Source organism: Entelurus aequoreus, linkage group LG14, assembly GCF_033978785.1.
Source record: "Entelurus aequoreus isolate RoL-2023_Sb linkage group LG14, RoL_Eaeq_v1.1, whole genome shotgun sequence".
Lineage (NCBI taxonomy): Eukaryota > Metazoa > Chordata > Actinopteri > Syngnathiformes > Syngnathidae > Entelurus > Entelurus aequoreus.
Genome location: NC_084744.1, coordinates 54,542,289 through 54,564,733, shown reverse-complemented (window position 1 = coordinate 54,564,733; position 22,445 = coordinate 54,542,289). Strand labels below are relative to the sequence as shown.

The 22,445-nt window shown below is 38.5% G+C and overlaps 1 long non-coding RNA gene across 2 annotated transcripts in view; it reads right to left on the bottom strand.

Moving 5' to 3' along the window:
• The window catches only part of LOC133665444 (uncharacterized), a 93,590-nt gene that overhangs the window by 35,643 nt on the left and 35,502 nt on the right, over positions 1-22,445 (bottom strand). For both annotated transcript variants that reach the window (XR_009828746.1, XR_009828745.1), the window contains exon 3: positions 15,270-15,390. This is a non-coding gene — a long non-coding RNA (uncharacterized LOC133665444). The remainder of the gene's footprint in view (positions 1-15,269; positions 15,391-22,445) is intronic.

Genomic DNA, 22,445 nt, shown 5'->3' with positions numbered 1-22,445 from the left:
AGTTTATCTGCTTATTTTCTGTCTGATAAGATAATTCTTCTCACTAAGCAGATTTCATGTTAGAGTGTTTTACTTGTTTTAAGTGTTTTGGTCCTAAATGATCTCAGTAAGATATTACAGCTTGTTGCTGAGATTTGATGACTTATATTGAGTAAAACATGCTTGAAACTAGAATATCAACTGTTGCAAAGCTGTGTCATCAACACTTACAAGTATAAAACTACTTTTTTAAAGTAATCATTTCTTATTTCAAGCATGAAAAAAAAATCATGACTTCGACACAACTGTGTCTCATAAATAAAACAGATGACAGCCAAATGGACTTTGCTGTTTTATTTTCAATGAAACAATAGAAAAGACGTACTCATATAGTAGTACAGTTGGCACAGTACTGTAAACTGACAGTTAATATTTAAACATTTAACATGTGACATTTCTAAAATTTTGAACAGAAATAGTTCATGCACATTCAGATTAATTCTTCAAAATGACAATGCAAAAAATTTTGGCCGGGGGCCGGGCTGTATATATGCGCACTAATTGACTGAAAGAGCACGCACTTGGCGCGATGATGTCATGTTATCAATGGAAAAATGCATTTTTAGACAATATGATTTGCCTGAGCGGCTAGGAGACCCCGAGAGTAACAAGCGGTTGCCTTGTTGCCTTTCCATTAAAGGCCTACTGAAAGCCACTACTACCGACCACGCAGTCTGATAGTTTATACATCAATGATGAAATCTTAACATTGCAAAACATGCCAATACGGCCGGGTTAACTTATAAAGTGCAATTTTAAATTTCCCGCCACACTTCTGGTTGAAAACGTCTCGGTATGATGACGTATGCGCGTGACGTAGCCAGTTTAACAGAGGTATGGCTTCCCCATTGAAGCCAATACGAAATAGCTCTGTTTTCATCTCATTATTCCACAGTATTCTGGACATCTGTGTTGGTGAATCTGTTGCAATTTGTTCATTGCATTATGGAGAAAGAAGCTGAGCAAGCAAAGAAGAAAGTTGTCGGTGCGAAGCGGATATTTTGCGAGGGAAGTCAGCAACACAACACAGCCGGTGTTTGTTTACATTCCCGAAAGATGCAGTCAAGATCGAAGAACTCGAACAACAGAGACTCTAACCAGGAGGACTTTGATTTGGATACACAGACGCGATACCGTGAGTACGTAGCTGCGCCTCCAAACATTTGATCGCTTGCTATAACTAGCTCGAGCTAGTAGCTAGGAGCTAGGAGCTAGCATAACAAACACCTAGGTGTTTGTTATGCAGGATTAATTTGTCCATCCATCCATTTTCTACCGCTTATTCCCTTCGGGGTCGCGGGGGGTGCTGGAGCCTATCACAGCTACAATCGGGCGGAAGGCGGGGTACACCCTGGACGTGGCATATTAAATATAAGCCTGGTTGTGTTGTGGCTAATAGAGTATATATATGTCTTGTGTTTATTTACTGTTGTAGTCATTCCCAGCTGAATATCAGGTCCCACCCGCGCGCTTCCAAACATTTGATCGCTTGCCCGTACGTGCGTGTCACGTACATAACTTTGGTTAAATATATAAGCTTTATGAACCTTGGGTTAGGTGAACCCAACACCTTTGGGCTGAGTGAGTGTGTGTGTTGTGCAGGTGTTTGAATTGTATTGGCGGGTTATATATACGGGATCCCGTCCATATAACCCGCTCGAGCTAGTAGCTAGGAGCTAGGAGCTAGCATAACAAACACCTAGGTGTTTTTATGCGGGATTAATTTGTGGCATATTAAATATAAGCCTGGTTGTGTTGTGGCTAATAGAGTATATATATGTCTTGTGTTTATTTACTGTTGTAGTCATTCCCAGCTGAATATCAGGTCACCCCCGGCTCTCACAGCATCTTCCCTATCTGAATCGCTTCCACTCCCCACTAGTCCTTCACTTGCATTTTCCTCATCCACAAATCTTTCATCCTCACTCAAATTAATGGGGAAATCGTCGCTTTCTCGGTCCGAATCTCTCTCACCTCTGGCGGCCATCATTGTAAACAATAGGGAACTTTGCGTATATGTTCAACTGACTACGTCACGCTACTTCCGGTAGGGGCAAGCCTTTTTTTTATCAGATACCAAAAGTTGCAATCTTTATCGTCGTTTTATACTAAATCCTTTCAGCAAAAGTATGGCAATATCGCGAAATGATCAAGTATGACACATAGAATAGATCTGCAATCCCCGTTTTAATTAAAAAAAAATTCATTTCAGTAGGCCTTTAAGAACAATAAATTAGTTTTTAGTATAAGTTTGCTGGTTTCAAGAAATGTAATGCCGAGCGCATATCATTATGTCAAGATAATGGCACTAGCATTTACTTCATTTAGGAATATTTTTCAACATATTGAGCAAAAAGTTCTCTTTTTTTATTCAACCAAGAAAAGTGCACTTGTTATTAGTGAGAATATACTTAGTTTAAGGTATTTTTGGGTTCATTGAAGTTAGCTAATTTGACTTGTTTTGGAAAGTCTTGACAAGCCAAATTGTGTTGTTCTATTGGCAGATAATTTTGCTTAGTTCAAATAAAATACCCCTCATTTTTGTATTTTTTTTTTCTTGTTTTTGAACACTGACTTTTTACAGTGCAGTGTTGCTCGTTTTTACGTTAGAGCTTTTATCCAATCAGAATTCAGCTAGCTTGTTGCCAGCGCTATAGGAATTCTGCCGGATAGACAGTTGATAGACAGTTGCCATAGCCAATCAGATCACCAGTTGTTGACAGTAGCCCATCTCGGTAGCCTTACGCTAAACGTGACTGTGATTGGATGTTCACTTGTCACTCCCAAGTGAGAATCCAATCACAAGTTGTAATTTGCCAAAAGCAGGAAGGGGCAACGGAGCCATACACGGTCAACAGAGAAACAGTCGGTTCTCACTTTTTTAACTCACAAAGAAAAAGTTCAAATATTTTATTTATTTGTTTTTCCACATTTAATATGTTCTTTACAATTATTTTAATTTTGACAGTACCACATACATTGTTTTAAATGCTGATGCGGGTATAATTGATTTTTAAATGTGCCGAAATATAACCTGTTGTTGACAGTAGCCCATCTAGGTGGCCTTACGCTAAACGTGACTGTGATTGGATGTTCATTTGTCACTCACAAGTGAGAATCCAATCACAAGTTGTAATTTGCGAAAAGCAAGAAGCAGCAACAGAGCCATACGCGGCCAACAGAGAAACAGTCGGTTCTCACTTTTTTAACTCACAAAGAAAAAGTTCAAAAAATGTATTTATTTATTTTTCCACATTTAAAGGCCTACTGAAATGAAATGTTTTTATTCAAACGGGGATAGCAGATCCATTCTATGTGTCATACTTGATCATTTCGCGATATTGCCATATTTTTGCTGAAAAGATTTAGTAGAGAACATCGACGATAAAGTTCGCAACTTTTGGTCGCTGATAAAAAAAGCCTTGCCTGTACCGGAAGTAGCGTGACGTCACAGGTTGAAGGGCTCCTCACATTTCCCCATTGTTTACACCAGCAGCGAGAGCGATGCGGACCGAGAAAGCGACGATTACCCCATTAATTTGAGCCAGGATGAAAGATTCGTGGATGAGGAACGTGAGAGTGAAGGACTAGAGTGCAGTGCAGGACGTATCTTTTTTCGCTCTGACCGTAACTTAGGTACAAGCTGGCTCATTGGATTCCACACACTCTCCTTTTTCTATTGTGGATCACGGATTTGTATTTTAAACCACCTCGGATACTATATCCTCTTGAAAATGAAAGTCGAGAACGTGAAATGGACATTCACAGTGACTTTTATCTCCACGACAATACATCGGTGAAGCACTTTAGCTACGGAGCTAACGTGATAGCATCGTGCTTAAATGCAGATAAAAACAAAAGAAATAAGCCCCTGACTGGAAGGATAGACAGAAAATCAACAATAGTACTATCAGGAGACACCGAACCAAACCATGGACCTGTAACTACCCGGTTAATGCTGTACCGCCTGTCGAAGCCTAGCAATGCTGTTGCTAACGACGCCATTGAAGCTAACTTAGCTACGGGACCTCGTCAGAGCTATGATAAAAACATTAGTTATCCACCTACGCCAGCCCTCATCTGCTCATCAACACCCGTGCTCACCTGCGTTCCAGCGATCGACGGCGCGACGAAGGACTTCACCCGATCATCGATGCGGTCGGCGGCTAGCGTCGGATAGCGCGTCTGCTATCCAAGTCAAAGTCCTCCTGGTTGTGTTGCTGCAGCCAGCCGCTAATACACCGATCCCACCTACAGCTTTCTTCTTTGCAGTCTCCATTGTTCATTAAACAAATTGCAAAAGATTCACCAACACAGATGTCCAGAATACTGTGGAATTTTGCGATGAAAACAGAGCTGTTTGTATTGAGATACAATGTGTCCGAATACTTCCGTTTCAACCATCGACGTCACGCGCATACGTCATCATACATAGACGTTTTCAACCGGAAGTTTCGCGGGGAATTTAAAATTGCACTTTAGAAGTTAACCCGGCCGTATTGGCATGTGTTGCAATGTTAAGATTTCATCATTGATATATAAACTATCAGACTGCGTGGTCGGTAGTAGTGGCTTTCAGTAGGCCTTTAACTCACAAAGAAAAAGTTGAAAAAATTTATTTATTTATTTTTCCACATTTAATATGTTCTTTACAATTATTTAAATTTTGAAAGTACCACATAAATTATGTTTTAAATGCTGATGCGGGTTCATTGAGTTTTAAATGTGACAAAATATAACCTGTTGTTGACAGTAGCCCATATAGGTGGCCTTACGCTAAACGTGACTGGGATTGGATGTTCACTTGTCACTCACAAGTGAGAATCCGATCACAAGTTGTAATTTGCAAAAAGCAGGAGGGGGCAACATAGCCAACAGAGAAATAATCGGTTCTCACTTTTTTAACTCACAAAGAAAAAGTTCTTATATTTTATTTTATTTTTTTTCCACTGTTTTTTCAGTGTTTTTCCACTGGAAATAAAAAAGTTAAAGTACCACTGATAGTCACAGACACACTGGGTGTGGTGAAATTACCTTCTGCATTTGACCAATCCCCTTGTTCCACCCCCTGGTATGTGAGGGGAGCAGTGAATAGCAGCGGTGGCCGCGCTCGGGAATCATTTTGGTGATTTAACCCCCAATTCCAACCCTTGATGCTGAGTGCCAAGCAGGGAGGTAATGGGTCCCATTTTTATAGTCTTTGGTATGACTGGGCCGGGGTTTGAACTCACGACCTACCGATCTCAGGGCGGACACTCTAACCACAAGGCCACTGAACTATGAGGATGTTGAGCTTTCACAGCCTTTTTCTTCTTCACCCCTAAAATGTAGGAGATTTGTTTCCCTGCATGATAGTAACTGCCAACATTTTGGGTGACACGATGGTATGATGTAGAAAAATGGGTTTTATGATCGCAGTCTTGGCACTGTTCAGAGTCTGGGGAGAGATCAAGTAAACACAGTGCAATTTTAGGGATGAGATTATGAGTTATGATGCAAAATGTGTAATAGTATTTTATGAGGTTCATATACAAAGTAGACATTTATTGTGTCTTTCCTTTGTTTGGTGCTGACTGGTCCTTCCGTCAGCCTTACACTGAGAAGTAAAAGGCATTGCCTGATTGGAAAGGGGAACTTTGATATCTTAAACCGCCCTTGTAGCTCCCTGGAGCATTTTTAAAAAAGGATTGAAAATGGAAAAAGAAGGGGGAATTTCTTTTGGTTTGTTTTAGTATGTTTTTTGTTTGACAAACATGACCCAAACCTTTCCAATTTTTAGAAAGCCCACTGTTTAATATGTGTGTGTGCATGCTTCACTGATGAGAGTATTTAGTGAACATCGTTTTGTCCTACTAATTTCAGCGGTTCTTGAACTCACCATAGTGAGACGTGAGCACATCACCCTTATATTAGCGTCCCTTCACTGGCTCCCTGTGCGTTACAGAATCAACTTTAAACTCCTTGTATTTGTTTTTAAATGTCTAAACAACCTTGCGCCAACATATCTCTCCGACCTCCTTCAGCCTTACTGCCCCACCCGATCCCTAAGATCAGCCGATCAGCTGCTACTGACGGTCCCTGACACAAGGCTGAAGCTTAGAGGTGACAGAGCTTTCGCCGCTGCTGCTCCCAAGCTCTGGAACGACCTACCTCTGAGTGTTAGACAAGCCTCCTCTCTTCCTGTTTTTAAATCTCTCTTAAAAACATACTTTTATTCCATGGCTTTTAACACTGAGTGATATCCATCCTGCAATGGCGCCCCATAATACACCTGCTGTGAACCTGTTATGTTTTATTTATTTATTTGTTATCGTGTTCTGTTTGTGTTGTGTTTGTTCGGTACTCATATTATCTTTTAACCTGCCCATTGTATAGCACTTTGGCTACCCCTGTAGTAAATTTTAAATGTGCTTTATAAATAAAGTTGATTTGATTTGAATTCTATAGTGTGGACTGTGACGCAACAGTTTGTTTACATGTAAGATATTCCACTCCTTTGTCTCATTTTGTCCACCAAACATTTTATGCTGAGTGTGAATGCACAAAGGTGAGCTTTGTTGATGTTATTGACTTGTCGGAATGCCAATCAGGCATATATCATGACTGCAAGCTAATCAATGCTAACATGCTACTTAGGCTAGCTATATGTACATATTGCATCATTATGCCTCGTTTGTAGGTATATTTGAGCTCATTCAATATCCTTTAATGTTATCCTCTTTGTATATAATTTAATTTTGCATGTCTCATGACACATTATCTGTAGGTAATATTGGCTGCATTTCTGATCGTCGTTTGTGTGCCATATTGTTCCAGACCACAGCAAACATGACCTAGCTTGCCAAAGATGGTAATAAATCTATTAAAAGAAGACAGCCTGCCGTTTCCTTTAACTTGGAATATACCTTTGGCCATTAAAAGCCAGTCATTTCCAGGAGTTATCTCACCTTCTGAGTAGCCTCTGATTTACTAATTGTTTCTAATGTTGTAAAAATGTGTAGAATAAATATTACAATTCAACATTTCTGTCAACGAAGATTTGCTTCAGCCTGCGACACAGTCATTTTGATAGTAGGCTATTATAGCTAATATAGACACTTACATCATGTGTTACCTTCATTATAAGACTTATATAAGTATTTTAATTTTTTTGCGGCTCCAGGCAGATTTGTTTTTTGTATTTTTGGTCCAATATGGCTCTTTCGACGTTTTGGGTTGCCGACCCCTGTCTTAAACCTGTAGGTGTGTACAGTTAAACACAGTTGTTCATTTGATAGTCAAGTGTCAAGATGTTTATTTGTCATTACACTTACAAAGTATTAGTGATATTGTTATTAGAAGTGCTAACGCAGACAAACTATTTATAGCAGCGCCACGATTACTAGCGTGTGTGCCTATGTTTACATCGTCGAGTTGTCTGCTGTTTCCTTGCTTCCTTTGCTCGCGAAAGTTTATTCTGGATCATAAATCATGCCTCTCACCTGTATGAGGACGAGGATGTAATCCGACATGTTGGTACACTTTGACAGCCAATTTAGACCCGGAAATGGTGAGAACGACACGAAAAAACGCTTGGTCCCACCCCCCCCTTTTCTTCGAAAGGATTATGAGTCATTTTTCATCTAAAACGGGAAGATAAGATCCTATCAGTCGACATCCTAATGACAGCAGGCATTGTACAGTAAGTGATGTTTTATTATGTTTGTCTCTTATAAAGTCTGCAGTGTGTAGAAATCAGTGATGTTGTAAATATTAAATGATATTATAAATGTGCTAGACTTAGACTTCCTTTTATTGTCATTCAAATTTGAACTTTACAGTACAGCTAAGAACCCAATGTTGTTGCATTAGCTCATGGTAGTGCAGGATAAAAGGTGCAGATATAAATAAATAGATTTCTGTACAGATAAATATATTGCACTTTTGCATATGCATCAACGTTTATGGATGTATGTTATACTGTCTTTATATTCCAGTCAGTTAATCAATTTTGGGGGGGAATTGAGGGGATTATTTTAATGCGTTCAAGAGTCTTACGGCCTGAGGGAAGAAGCTGTTACAGAACCTGGAGGTTCTGCTACGGAGGCTGTGGAACCTCTTTCTAGAGTCCAGCAGTGAAAACAGTCCTTGGTGGGGGTGGGAGGAGTCTCTGCAGATTTTCTGAGCCCTGGTCAGGCTTATAAATGCGCTCATTACTACATTACATATATATTCAGTGTTTCCCATAAACTGCCAAGATACCTGTGGCGGTGGGGGCGTGGCTATGGGCGTGGTGACCATGACATCATCGAGTATAATAATAGTATAATACAGAATAATCTCTTTCTGCAATACTTCTCCTCTTAGTCTATTCTTAAAACCCACTCTGCTGGTGATTGATACCAGATATTGTGGAAGTCGATTCCAGTAAGTGATTGCCCTATACATTACAGTCTTTTTCAAAACATCACTTTTGGGTTTAAGACGGGTGAGAGCACCTCTTCGGGCTAACCTGGTACCATAGTTGTGACTTTCACTAGCAAGCAACAGCTGAGAATACAGATATAGCATTGTCCACACGTTTAAGTCAGGACTTTGGGAAGGCCATTCTAAAACCTTCATTCTAGCCTGATTTAGCCATTCCTTTACCACTTTTGACATGTGTTTGGGGTCATTGTCCTGTTGCGCCCAAGACCCAACCTCCGGGCTGATGATTTTAGGTTGTCCCCCAAAGCAGTATATTGGGACCTTTACCGTTCCTAATATACATAAACGACATGTCATCAGCATGCGACTGTGAATTGTTTTTGTTTGCGGATGACTCTGCCCTGCTGGTATCCGGCAAGGACAAGTCACAGGTGGAGAAAATCCTCAGTGCTGAGCTCTGTAGAACTTGCACCTGGCTCGCTGACAACAAGCTATCCATACACTTGGGTAAAACAGAATCCATCCTGTTTGGGTCCCACATCAACCTTAAGAAAGTCAATGACTTCACCATAAAAGTGGGTTACATTGTTATCACCAGGAAAGATGAGGTCACCTACCTAGGTTCCATTCTAGAGGCTAACCTTTCCTGTGATAAAATGGCAACCAAGGTAATCAGATAGGTTAACCAACGAGCAAGATTTCTCTACAGAATCTCCTCTCTGGTCAACAAAAGCACCTTGAGGATTCTGGCGGGAACTCTCGTTCAACCCTTTTTCGATTACGCATGCACCTCCTGGTACCCTAGCACCTCCAAAACCCTCAAATCTAAACTCCAAACATCTCAGAACAAGCTAGTCAGGTTACTTCCAGACCTCCACCCCAGATCCCACCTCACTCCTACCCACTTCTCTAAAGTGGGCTGGCTCAAGGTGGAGGACAGAGTTAAACAACTTGCACTGAGCCTAGTCTATAAAATCCACTACACATCGCTGATACCGAAGTACATGTCAAACTACTTCCTTAACGTAAATGACCGCCATAACCACAACACCAGGGGGAGCTCCACTAACCACGTTAAACCCAGATTCCGAACTAACAAAGGTCTTAACTCATTCTCTTTCTATGCCACATCAATGTGGAATGCGCTCTCAACAGGTATAAAAGAAAGGGCATCTCTATCCTCCTTCAAAACCGCAATAAAAGTTCACCTCCAGGCAGCTACAACCCTAAACTAACACCCTCCCCGGATTGCTAATAATCAAATGTAAACAATCAAATGCAGATACTTTTTCTTATGCCTTCTGATCTCTCTCTCTCTCTCTCTCTCTCTCTGTCTCCCTCTCTCTCTCTCTCTCTCTCTCTCTCTCTCTATGTCCACTACTTGCTGTCCATATCCTACCCCCCCAAGTATGTGCTCCAATCACTCTATCACAAAAAAATAAGAGTTGTAGAAATGATTGGAAACTCAAGACAGTCATGACATTATGTTCTTTACAAGTGTATGTAAACTTTTGACCACGACTGTATGTAATATATTCCAATGCAATGCCACACTGCATCTCACTCCCGTTTGCAATTTTGCAGAGAGGCAGGCGCGAGTTGAGTCGCCTTATAGAAAATTCATTTGGAGACATTTTTAATTTGCGCCCCAAGATATTTAGCTTCCTAATGATTGCTTTGGCCTCTCCGCAGATGAAGCTGTTGTTGCTTTGTCGGGATATAGAGGTTGAATGCGGCTCGCTTTGAGAGGCTTTGGCGCGGGCGACGCCAAATCCATCACTGATACAACATTAACATTTCCTCATAATGAAGTATTGACGTGAAGGATACGATTCATAAATGTGATTTTGAAATATGCTCATGGTAACGTCCTCCCCTTTAATGCCCTAATATACCGCATCATTACCCTCGTTATTGATTTGTGACGTTGCCCTTGAATTGATTTGTGGAAAATGATGTAATTGTCTTTTTGGTCCTGTACGATGTCTTTATACGTGTCCTGAGCCTGCATGCCTTTTATAAGCGGAGTGATTTATTAACCAGGGTAAACGTGAGATTAAGCTGTCGACAGGAATACATTCCAGTGTTTCCCATTAACTGCCAAGATACCTGTGACGGTGGGGGCGTGGCTATTGGCGTGGTTATAGGCGTGGTCACCATGACATCATCGAGTAATTTGCATAATTTACTACAATGATTTGATTTTCTCTAAAAAGGCTCAAAAAATGTATACTTACTAATTAATAATAACAGTTTTGTTTTAAACGTCCATCCATCCATCCATCCATTTTACAATATAATTACAACACTTTATGTACATATTTATACACAGATTTGAACAATAAGTTATTCACTGAAATATATTTATTAATTGTGGTTTTACAAAAAATATATCTTATAAAATATAAAAGCTAAAATGTCTCAAAGCTCTGCCCCTTTAATTAGTGCATACTAAATAATTTAACTTTAGCCTACTACTACAACCATATTATTTACCAGCAACATAAAGTGAAACAGAGGCAGAGGTGTCCTGCCACAGTCAGTAACAAATAAACAGAAAACAGTAGTGGTGGTAGATAGACACAGAGCTTCATCAAACATCTGATCCACTGAACAAAGAGCTCCAAAAATCTTGAACTTTAGACTGCCATCAGTTTTACTCCCTACACTTAACCATGTGTTTCCTACTGCCTGCAGACTTTGCACCCTTTGTTATATACACATGTTGTGTTTCTAATATAAATACATTTAATAAAGTCAAATACAAATAAGGCAACAAGAGAAGTATCCTACACTTCTCTTTTGTAAAGTAAATCTGAACAGCCGATATGGGCATCTACATCAATTATATGATTTGCCTGAGAAGCTGGAGAGGACCAAAAAAAAAAAAAAAAAAAAAAAAAAAAAATTGTTTTATTTTTTCTAATTTTTTAATTTTTTTAATTTGTGGCGGACGTAATTCTTTCGTGGCGGGCCGCCACAAATAAATGAATGTGTGGGAAACACTGCATTCGTATGGTATTAATCAGGACAGTAGGGCACATTACCATGTAGGGCAAAACCGTATAAATATTGTCTTATCTGTAACACGGGAGGTGACAAAGAGATGCTAACAATTTCCATTCACCTGTGCACGTGTCATGGACCCGTTGGCTGAGGGCCCCAAAAAAAGGAATGATGCTGATACCGTAATATGGACGATAAATACTTTCTCCTGGCGTAGAGGCGAGACGACCTCAGGGGCCCGCCAGCTGGTCAACGCAGTTAAGATCTTTCTCTGATTTGATGTCCAGCCGTCTGATGTGCTGATTCAGTTCAGTGTCCAGAACTAAGAGAGTCCGACTGGGTGCGGAGGACCCAGGGGTCTGGCTGACATGTTTTGTAAGTAGCCAAGGCCTTTGATGGATGACTCTTATTTTCTTGTCAACCTGCGACTGCTTTTATGTTCATCTTGATCTCTTCCTGATGGGCCCTCGTTATCCAGAACCGAACCGGACAGGTTGGAAGGCGGGAAAAAAGACGGGAGGGAGCGAGTAAGAGGGAAAACGAATGATGGGACCTAATGTCAATGGAAAAGTAATGCATGTGGACGAAGGGAACGAAGGGGGGAAAGTAAACCGGGTTGAAAATTAACTGAAATGGTTCCGAGAAATAATCAACTTGATTGTTGTATCAATGGATTGGCACGGACTTTGAATACCATTAACTCCAACCTGCTGGTTCAACCTCTTCATCACACTCACACGTTATCTCGTTCTCTGGTGTCACTTATGATTTACTCGAGGTCACACCAGTCCCAACTGGGCGCGCACCTTCGTGCTTCACATTTTGCCAACATTCGCAAATTGATCTCTCATTTCGTCCAAGTAATTCCCTGGTAGTCATTTGGGCTCTCTGGATGTTTGGACTCAGGGGAAATCTAACATTACCAACACCTTTTACAGCTGAAGAAATGGCCATTTGTATCCAGAATTTAAGGGAACAGAATGAATTGCAGTTTTTGTCCATTGCTTGAACACTACAGACTAGGGTTGTACGGTATACCGGTATTAGTATAGTACCCCGACTTAAAGAAGTTGAAAAACTTATTCGGGTGTTACCATTTAGTGGTTACCATTTTTTTTTTTTTTTTTAACCTTTAGGGCTACCGGGGACCATAAAGGGTCTCAGTCATTAAAATATTAAAAATAAGTTAAATTATTATTATTTTTTATTTAACGCTTACAGTAAATCTCTATATCAACTTTAGGTTGATATAAAGTAAAAAAAAAAAAAAAGGTTTTATGCTTTTTCTGTCAAAGACAACTTTGTTTTTTATAGTAAAACTGAAATATGCAGTATTTAGTATTAGAGCCTTAAAAGATCGATAATGCAGGACACCATTGATTTTAATTCTTTAATATTTTTGAGTAACCACAGTGAAAAGTTAAATAAAATCCTACTAAATATATTTGGGATCCAAAAGTGATACATTTTTATTAGTTTTTTTTTTACTTTTAACACTTAAATTACGAGATCAACTTCAGATATATCTGTCGATTTTACGTTTGAACTATTATTTTGTTTGTTTTATGCTCTTTTGTCAAATAAAACTTTGATGTTTTTTTATGGCAACCACACAATATATGCAATATATTTTCCACATAAAACATTTTAAAGTGATATTTTTTAAGTAATAATTCATTATAACATAGATTTTTAGTCTTTTTTTTTTTTTTTAGCAATGGCAAAAAAAAGAAAAATAAACAAAGACAAAAGAAAAAAAACAGCCTGCATGGCAGCTTTGTGTCAACATTGCAACTTTTTCTTGTTAGATTTCACCTCATTCCACTTTTTTTTAAATGTTTTTTTAAATTTTTGCAATATTATCAATTTTGCAATTTTTGCAGAATGTGTGGCGGGCCGGTAAACAATTAGCTGCGGGCCGCACTTTGGACACCCCTGGTGTAGACAGAAAAGGGAGAACGGACGCATTTTGGCTTAAAAACTAACGATAAAGGTGAATTTATAACACTGAAACGCCCTCAGGAAGAGGTGCTTTAAGACATGGCTAGCTAGCTAGCGGCTAACGTCCAGCCCCAGTGTTTTAGCTACTTCTAAATCACTAATCCTCGCCTCCATGGCGACAAATAAAGTAAGTTTCTTACAAGTATCATCCCTACAGGACGAGGAATAGCTAAACATGCTTCACTACACACCGTGGATCACCGGCGTCACAATGTAAACAAACGCCATTGGTGGATCTACACCTGACATCCACTGTAATGATACCAAGTACAGGAGCGTATCTAGTCGATACTAATGTGATTACGTCTATATTTTTTGGCATCACAGCATCTTCTTTTGTTTTTTATAAATGTATATTATGTTTATAAACTCAGGAAATAGGTCCCTGGACACATGAGGACTTTGAATATGACCAATGTATGATCCTGTAACGACTTGGTATCGGATTGATACCCAAATTTGTGGTGTCATCCAAAACACAACAGAAAAATAAATGATCATTATATTTTAACAGAAGTGTAGATAGAACATGTTAAGAGATATTAACAGTAAATGAACAAGTAGATTAATAATTCATTTTCTACCACTTGTCCTTAATAATTTTGACAAAATAATAAAATGGAAAATTGCACATTATGTTACTGCATATGTCAGCAGTTAAATTAACATTTTGGACCAATACAGAGGGTGCCAGGGCCCACTCAAATATCAACACTTAATTTGTAAAATTACTCTTGATTTTAATTGTATTCAATAATGACATCTACCCTACTTACAATTTGAATAAACCTTGTGAAACGATATTAAACGATGTGTTAATTACAAAAGTTGTTATCAAAGCTTAGGTCAGGCGGACTACAAAAATAAATACTAATCAAATACGCTGCAAAAGAAGGAAGTTTATATACAATTATGTTCTGCTAAAATAAATTCCAACTAAATCAAAAATAAATAATAGTAATAATATATATGTTTCTTAAATTCACTGTCAATAAAATTAAAGTGCAAATGAAAATACAGCTTCATCACTTTAGTCATAATTATTGCGCTTAAGAAACTTCTTGATGACTTTGGCGCCCGACTTCCTGTTTGCCTAATATTGTCATTACTGCCACAAGTGGTGGAAAAGTGTATTACAACTCAGCACCGCAACACTAGCTCATACGGCCCGATATTCATTTATTTTGGAGTTTACAGATCCAAATAAACAGACAACATGTTTTATATTCTAGTTTCTTCAAAATAGCCACCCTTTGCTCCGATTACTGCTTTGCACACTCTTGGCATTCTCTCGATGAGCTTCAAGCACACCTGTGAAGTGAAAACCCTTTCAGGTGACTGACTACATCTTGAAGCTCATGGAGAGAATGCCAAAAGTGTGCACAGCAGTAATCAGAGCAAAGGGTGGCTATTTTGAAGAAACTAGAATATAAAACATGTTTTCAGTTATTTCACCTTTTTAAGTACATAACTCCACGTCATAGTTGTCTATGACTATGTCGTCATAGTTTATCATGATGCCTTCAGTGACAATCTACAATGTAAATAGTCATGAAAATAAAGAAAACGCATTGAATGAGAAGGTGTGTCCAAACTTTTGGCCTTTACTGTATATGTAAATATTACATATGTTATATTTTATATTGCTACTACGGTACATTTTTAGTCTACTTCATACCTGCATTATCCTTTCCACCCTTACCCTTTCCATCCTTTGTAACTGAGCTACTGTGTGGAACAATTTCCCTTGTGGATCATTAAAGTTTGTCTAAGTCTAAGTAAAGCAAAAACCATTTTGTAACTGTTTATTTACATACCTTAGATGTTTCCAAACGGTGTCTGTCACGCGGCAGTAAAACGGCAGATCAAACAAAACAGAAGTCATCGTCGTGGAGCCACTAGTTGCAGAAGCGTTGACATTTTGGTGAATTTACGAAACTGAAACAACACAAAAAGGATGCATTTGTAAGTTAATAATACTAAAACAGACACTGTTAGCATAGTAGCTCATGCTAACAACGCTTGCTTCATTACATTCGGAGAGCACGTACAAATATGCATGAAAACACTCCTACAGACATCACACATGGGCCGGTTTCGTAAGTAAGAATTGTTTTAGTTCAGTGTTTCCCACACATTCATTTATTTGTGGCGGCCCGCCACGAAAGAATTACGTCCGCCACAAATTTAAAAAAAATAAAAAATATATATATATATATATTTTTTGTCCAATCCAGCTTCTCAGGCAAATCATATAGTTGATGTAGATGCCCATATAGGCTGTTCAGATTTACTTTACAAAAGAGAAGTGTAGGATACTTCTCTTGTTGCCTTATTTGTATGTGACCACTACTGTTTTCTGTTTATTTGTTACTGACTGTGGCAGGACACCTCTGCCTCTGTTTCACTTTATGTTGCTGGTAAATAATATGGTTGTAGTAGTAGGCTAAAGTTAAATGATTTAGTATGCACTAATTAAAGGGACAGAGCTTTAAGAGACATTTTAGCTTTTATATTTTATAAGATACATTTTTTGTAAGAACCACAATTAATAAATATATTTCAGTGAATAACTTATTGTTCAAATCTGTATATAAATATGTACATAAAGTGTTGTAATTATATTGTAAAATGGATGGATGGATGGACGTTTAAAACAAAACTGTTATTATTAATTAGTAAGTATACATTTTTTGAGCCTTTTTAGAGAAAATCATATCATTGTAGTAAATTATGAAAATTACTCGATGATGTCATGGTGACCACGCCCATAGCCACGCCCCCACCGTCACAGGTATCTTGGCAGTTTATGGGAAACACTGTAGTTATATTGTAAAACTTACAAAAGACTATAACTTCCACTAACGTCGCACGCTGATGCTTGTGGTCGCCGCCAATTTTAGCCGTGTTTGCACTTGATGGTGTATGACTTTGAGTCATGTTTACTCCAGCGTGAACACACACCTAGCAAACTAAAAGCTACTGCATTGTACGCTCAGTGCACCACTGAAAAGGGACTATCAATGATAAACATCACATTTTTTTAGGCTGTCAAATTCAGTGTTGTTTTTACAAGGTTGTGGACACTGTTTTGGTATGGAAGTATAGGACAGAATCAACGTTGTTGGACAATTAAGCTGTGCTAAAAGAAGGAAGATGCTCAAACTCAATCTCAAAATAAATGTTTGCCTTGCAACCTGTCTTTTGGATCCATCCATCCATCCATTTTCTACCGCTTGTCCCTCTCGGGGTTGCGGGGGTGCTGGAACCTATGTCAGCTGCACTCGGTTTATGCTTCACAGATGACAGCGCCGTTTTGTCCGACTAATTTTGGCGGTCCTTGAACTCACGATAGTTGGTTTTACGTGTACAACTTTCTCCGACGCTGCCACAGAAATACTTTTATACCACTCCTTTGTCTCGTTTTGTCCACCAAACGTTTTATGCTGTGCGCGAATGCACATAGCTAAGCTTTGTTGATGTTATTGACTTGCGTGGAGTGCTAATAACCCATGCTAACATGCTTTTTAGGCTAGCTGTGTGTGCATAATTTGCGTCATTATGCCTCGTTTGTAGGTATATTTGAGCTCATTTCATTTCCTTTATTTATGTCCTCTGTGTATTTAATTTTAATTTGCATGTGTCATGACACATTATCTGTATGTAGTAGTGGCAACATTTCTGATTGTGTGCCATGTTCCGGACCACAGCAAACGTTACCATGTTGTTCCAGACCACAGCAAATGTCACCCAGCTTGCAAAGATTGTAATAAATCCATTAGAAGACGACAGCCTGCCCTTTCCTTTAACTTGGACACACACATCTACACCTTTGGCAGTTTTAAACCAGTAATTTCCAGGACTTATCTAACCCTCTGAGACACTTACTTAAAGTGTTGCCTTCATTATAACACTCATATAAGACTTTTAACTTATTGACAGATTTGTTTTTTGTATTTTTGGTCCAATATGGCTCTTTCAACATGTTGGGTTGCCGACCCCTGCCCGGGTGCATGTCTTTGGAGGTGGGAGGAAGCCGGAGTACCCGAAAGGAACCCACACAGTCACAGGGAGAACATCCAAACTCCACACAGAAAGACCCCAAGGCCAGGGATCAAACTCCTTCTTTTGGATATTTATTACAAATAAAACGCCGGATCATCGTTTCCTTAATGTTACATTTTATGTCTGCTATTTGGCTGCAAGAAAATGTTGAGCAAAAAGCCAGTAGCACACCTCATCAATCTGAAAATTAGTTCTTATCATCAACCCACTTGCACATAAAAAAATATGAGTACCGCGTTAAAAAAAATCCCATTTGATATCCACATTCTTGTGTTTCGTATTAGAAAGCCCACCTTGTAAAACCTAACAATATATATTTTTTTGCCCTCAAATCCCATTAGCGTGTGAATGTGTGTGTGAATGAGTGAATGTGACATATATTGTAAAGAGCTTTGGGTATTGTGCTGGTCTAATAAAAAAGCTATGTATAAAATATCATACCAGGGGTGTCCAACCTTTTCCATTGAGGGCCGCACACTGAAAAATCAAAGCATGCGAGGGCCATTTTGATATTTTTCATTTTCAAAACCAATACAATATATCATTTTTTTGTTTGTTTGTTTTTTAGTTTTAGGGCGCTCCTCAAGTTTGAGGTCTCAGTCATAAAAATTTTAAAAATAAGTTTGTTTTTTTTTGTATTCAATGTTTAAATCTCTAGATCAACTTCAGGTCTGTTAATATGAAGGTTTTTTTGTTTGTTTGTTTTTCATGTTTAAAGCCCTTTTTGTCAAAATATTTTTTACGGAAAAAACAAAATATGCAATATTTGATGTAAATTAATTGGAACCTTAAATATGTAAATAATTCATAACAACATTGATTATTTTTTGAGCAACGACAGATTTAATAAAAAAAAATCCCAGTGAAATGATTGGGGATCCATAAAAGTGTTAAAAATAAGTTATTCATTTTTTTTTACATTTTATTTTTAACACTTAAGCCGTTAGATCAGGGGTGTCAAACGTACGGCCCGCGGGCCGGATCAGGCCCCCGAACAGGATTTATCCGGCACGCCCGATGAGTTTGCCAAGTATAAAAATGAGCCAGAATTTTTTAATGAAAGAAACTGCTGTTCGAAATGTGTCCACTAGATGTCACAATAGCAATTCTTTGTATATTTGTAGATGATGCTACATATGTACAACAAAAATAAACCACATGATGTTAGTACATCAGTCGAGGAAAATGAGCAAACTACATAACATCTTGTAATTTGATTTTGATGTAATTTTTTTTATCTTGATAGATTGAAAATTAACACCAATGATGAACATTATCACATTATTTATTCAGAAAGTATAAAGAACGACAAATAAAGACAGTATACTATTAACCGCAACATGTAAGTGTAAAAAAAACATTATAATTTGTACATTTTCAGAATGTGCTCGTTCTATTTTTAAACAAAGAAAACAATCTGTAGTTGTCTTTATTTTTAAGTTATCGTGCCGGGATTTTACCAGTCCGGCCTACTTGGGAGTAGATTTTTCTCCATGTGGCCCCCGATCTAAAATAAGTTTGAACAACCCTGCTTTAGATCAACTTCAGAGCTCTATTCAATTATAAGTTTGTATTATTTTTAATGTTTCAGGGTTTTTTTGGTTCGTTTTATGCGCTTTTTAAAAAAAAATACAACTCTGTTGTTTTACTTCAAAGTAGAATTTTTGATGTGAATTAATTAAAGCCTTGAATAGGTCAAAAATTCATAACGTTGATTTTGAATCATTATTATGTTTTGAGCAATGACAGTTTTAAAGAAAAAAGAAAAAAACCAGCCTGCAAGGCAGCTTTGTGTTAGTACAGTCAACATTGCAACTTGTTCTCGTTATATTTCACCTGCTTGCTGTTTTATTTTACTTAAAACATTTTTTTAATAATAATAATACATTTTATTGGTAAAAAGCTCTTTACATTGAGTAAACAACCTCAAAGTGCTACAGTGTATTAAAAAATAAATAAAAATAAATAAAAAGATAATAAATAAATAAAAATAAAAACTAGAACAGCCAAATAGCTAAAACTAGTATGCATATATCTAAAAAAAAGTTGTTGTTTTTTTAAAAAAAGAAGGGTTTTTAAGCCTTTTTAAAAGCATCCACAGTCTGTGGTGCCCTCAGGTGGTCAGGGAGAGCGTTCCACAGACTGGGAGCGGCGGAGCAGAAAGCCCTGTCTCCCATTGTTCGTATCTTTGTCCTCGGAGGTTGGAGGAGGTTAGCCTGTCCGGAGCGGAGGTGTCGTGTGGAGGATTTGGGGGTGAGTAGTTCTTTGAGGTAGGTAGTTTGTGTAATAGTGTTCTTAGAATGTGCCGCAGGCCGTTAGAAAATTAGCTACGGGCCGCGAATGGCCCCCGGGCAGCACTTTGGACAATACTGTATTCAGTGATGGGCAAGCTACTTGGAAAATGTAGTAAGCTAAGCTACAAGTTACTCTCGATTAAATGGAGCTAAGTTACAGGGGAAGCTATCCCCGGAGAATTGTAGCAAGCTCTTGCTACATTATATATAAACTAGATGAGGCATTTCCTGAAGGAATTACGTGTGAATGCTCCAATGCTGAAGTTGAACTGAAATCCTGGAATTTCTTTTTAGAATTGCTGAAGTAGAGCACACAATTCCTAAACAGGCTGAATATTTTGAAAAACCGTCCGACCGGAACTCTGTAATAACTAAAGTTCCTTGGGTGGATAATATAAACTCACTATGTTTTAGCGCTTTCATGGCGAGTTTACTGACAGATATAAGTAAGAACTTGACACTACTTTATATTAGAAATGGCAACAGCGGAGGATGAATGTCCCATAACAAGAAAATAGAGAAAAAGAAGAAGCTTATCGACTACGGTGCCACGGACTACAAAGGCGGACGCGCGCAATTTTTTAGGATTTATGCAGATCCCAAATACAGATCAGCAGGTACCAGAAGGTAAAAAACGTTGCTTTTGCATAATATTGCGAAACAAAACACACACCATAATACAAACCCCGTTTCCATATGAGTTGGGAAATTGTGTTAGATGTAAATATAAATGGAATACAATGATTTGCAAATCATTTTCAACCCATATTCAATTGAATATGCTACAAAGACAACATATTTGATGTTCAAACTGATAGACTTTTTTTTTTGTTGCAAATCAAATCAACTTTATTTATAAAGCACATTTAAAATTTACCACAGGGGTAGCCAAAGTGCTGTACAATGGGCAGGTTAAAATACGAGAAACGAGCAAACAACACAACACAAACAGAACACGATAAAAAATAAATAAATAAAATATAAAAACATAAAAACAGGTTCACAGCAGGTGTATTATGGGGCAAATAATCATTAACTTTAGAATTTGATGCCAGCAACACGTGACAAAGAAGTTGGGAAAGGTGGCAATAAATACTGATAAAGTTGAGGAATGCTCATCAAACACTTATTTGGAACATCCCACAGGTGAACAGGCTAATTGGGAACAGGTGGGTGCCATGATTGGGTGTAAAAGTAGATTCCATGAAATGCTCAGTTATTCACAAACAAGGATGGGGCGAGGGTCACCACTTTGTCAACAAATGTGTGAGCAAATTGTTGAACAGTTTAAGAAAAACCTTTCTCAACCAGCTATTGCAAGGAATTTAGGGATTTCACCATCGCCGGTCCGTAATATCATCAAAGGGTTCAGAGAATCTGGAGAAATCACTGCACGTAAGCAGCTAAGCCCGTGACCTTCGATCCCTCAGGCTGTACTGCATCAACAAGCGACATCAGTGTGTGAAGGATATCACCACATGGGCTCAGGAACACTTCAGAAACCCACGGTCAATAACTACAGTTGGTCGCTACATCTGTAAGTGCAAGTTAAAACTCTCCTATGCAAGGCAAAAACCGTTTATCAACAACACCCAGAAACTCATCTAAGATGGACTGATACAAAGTGGAAAAGTGTTCTGTGGTCTGACGAGTCCACATTTCAAATTGTTTTTGGAAACTGTAGACGTCGTGTCCTCCGGACCAAAGAGGAAAAGAACCATCCGGATTGTTATAGGCGCAAAGTGTAAAAGCCAGCATGTGTGATGGTATGGGGGTGTATTAGTGCCCAAGACATGGGTAACTTACACATCTGTGAAGGCGCCATTAATGCTGAAAGGTACATACAGGTTTTGGAGCAACATATGTTGCCATCCAAGCAACGTTACCATGCTTACCATACCATACTTATTTCAGCAAGACAATGCCAAGCCACGTGTTACATCAACGTGAGTAATCAAAGAGTGCGGGTACTAGACTGGCCTGCCTGTAGTCCAGACCTGTCTCTGTGTGGCACATTATGAAGCCTAAAATACCACAACGGAGACCCCCGGACTGTTGAACAACTTAAGCTGTACATCAAGCAAGAATGGGAAAGAATTCCACCTGAGAAGCTTCAAAAATGTGTCTCCTCAGTTCCCAAACGTTTACTGAGTGTTGTTAAAAGGAAAGGCCATGTAACACAGTGGTCAACATGCCCTTTCCCAACTACTTTGGCACGTGTTGCAGCCATGAAATTCTAAGTTGATTATTATTTGCAAAATAAAAATTAAGTTTATGAGTTTGAACATCAAATATGTTGTCTTTGTAGTGCATTCAATTGAATATGGGTTGAAAAGGATTTGCAAATCATTGTATTCCGTTTATATTTACATCTAACACAATTTCCCAACTCATATGGAAACGGGGTTTGTACTTGAGTCATATTGCCATCATAGTGCAGTCTACACGTATCTCTTATGTTTGACTGCAATCTACTGGTCACACTTATCATTACACCATGTACCAAATAAAATTGCTTCGAAGTCGGTTAGCAACACCAAAATTATTCCGTACGTTAGGCGCACCGGGTCATAAGGCGCACTGTCGAGTTTTGAGGGGAAAAAAAGGATTTTAAGTGCGCCTTATAGAACGTAA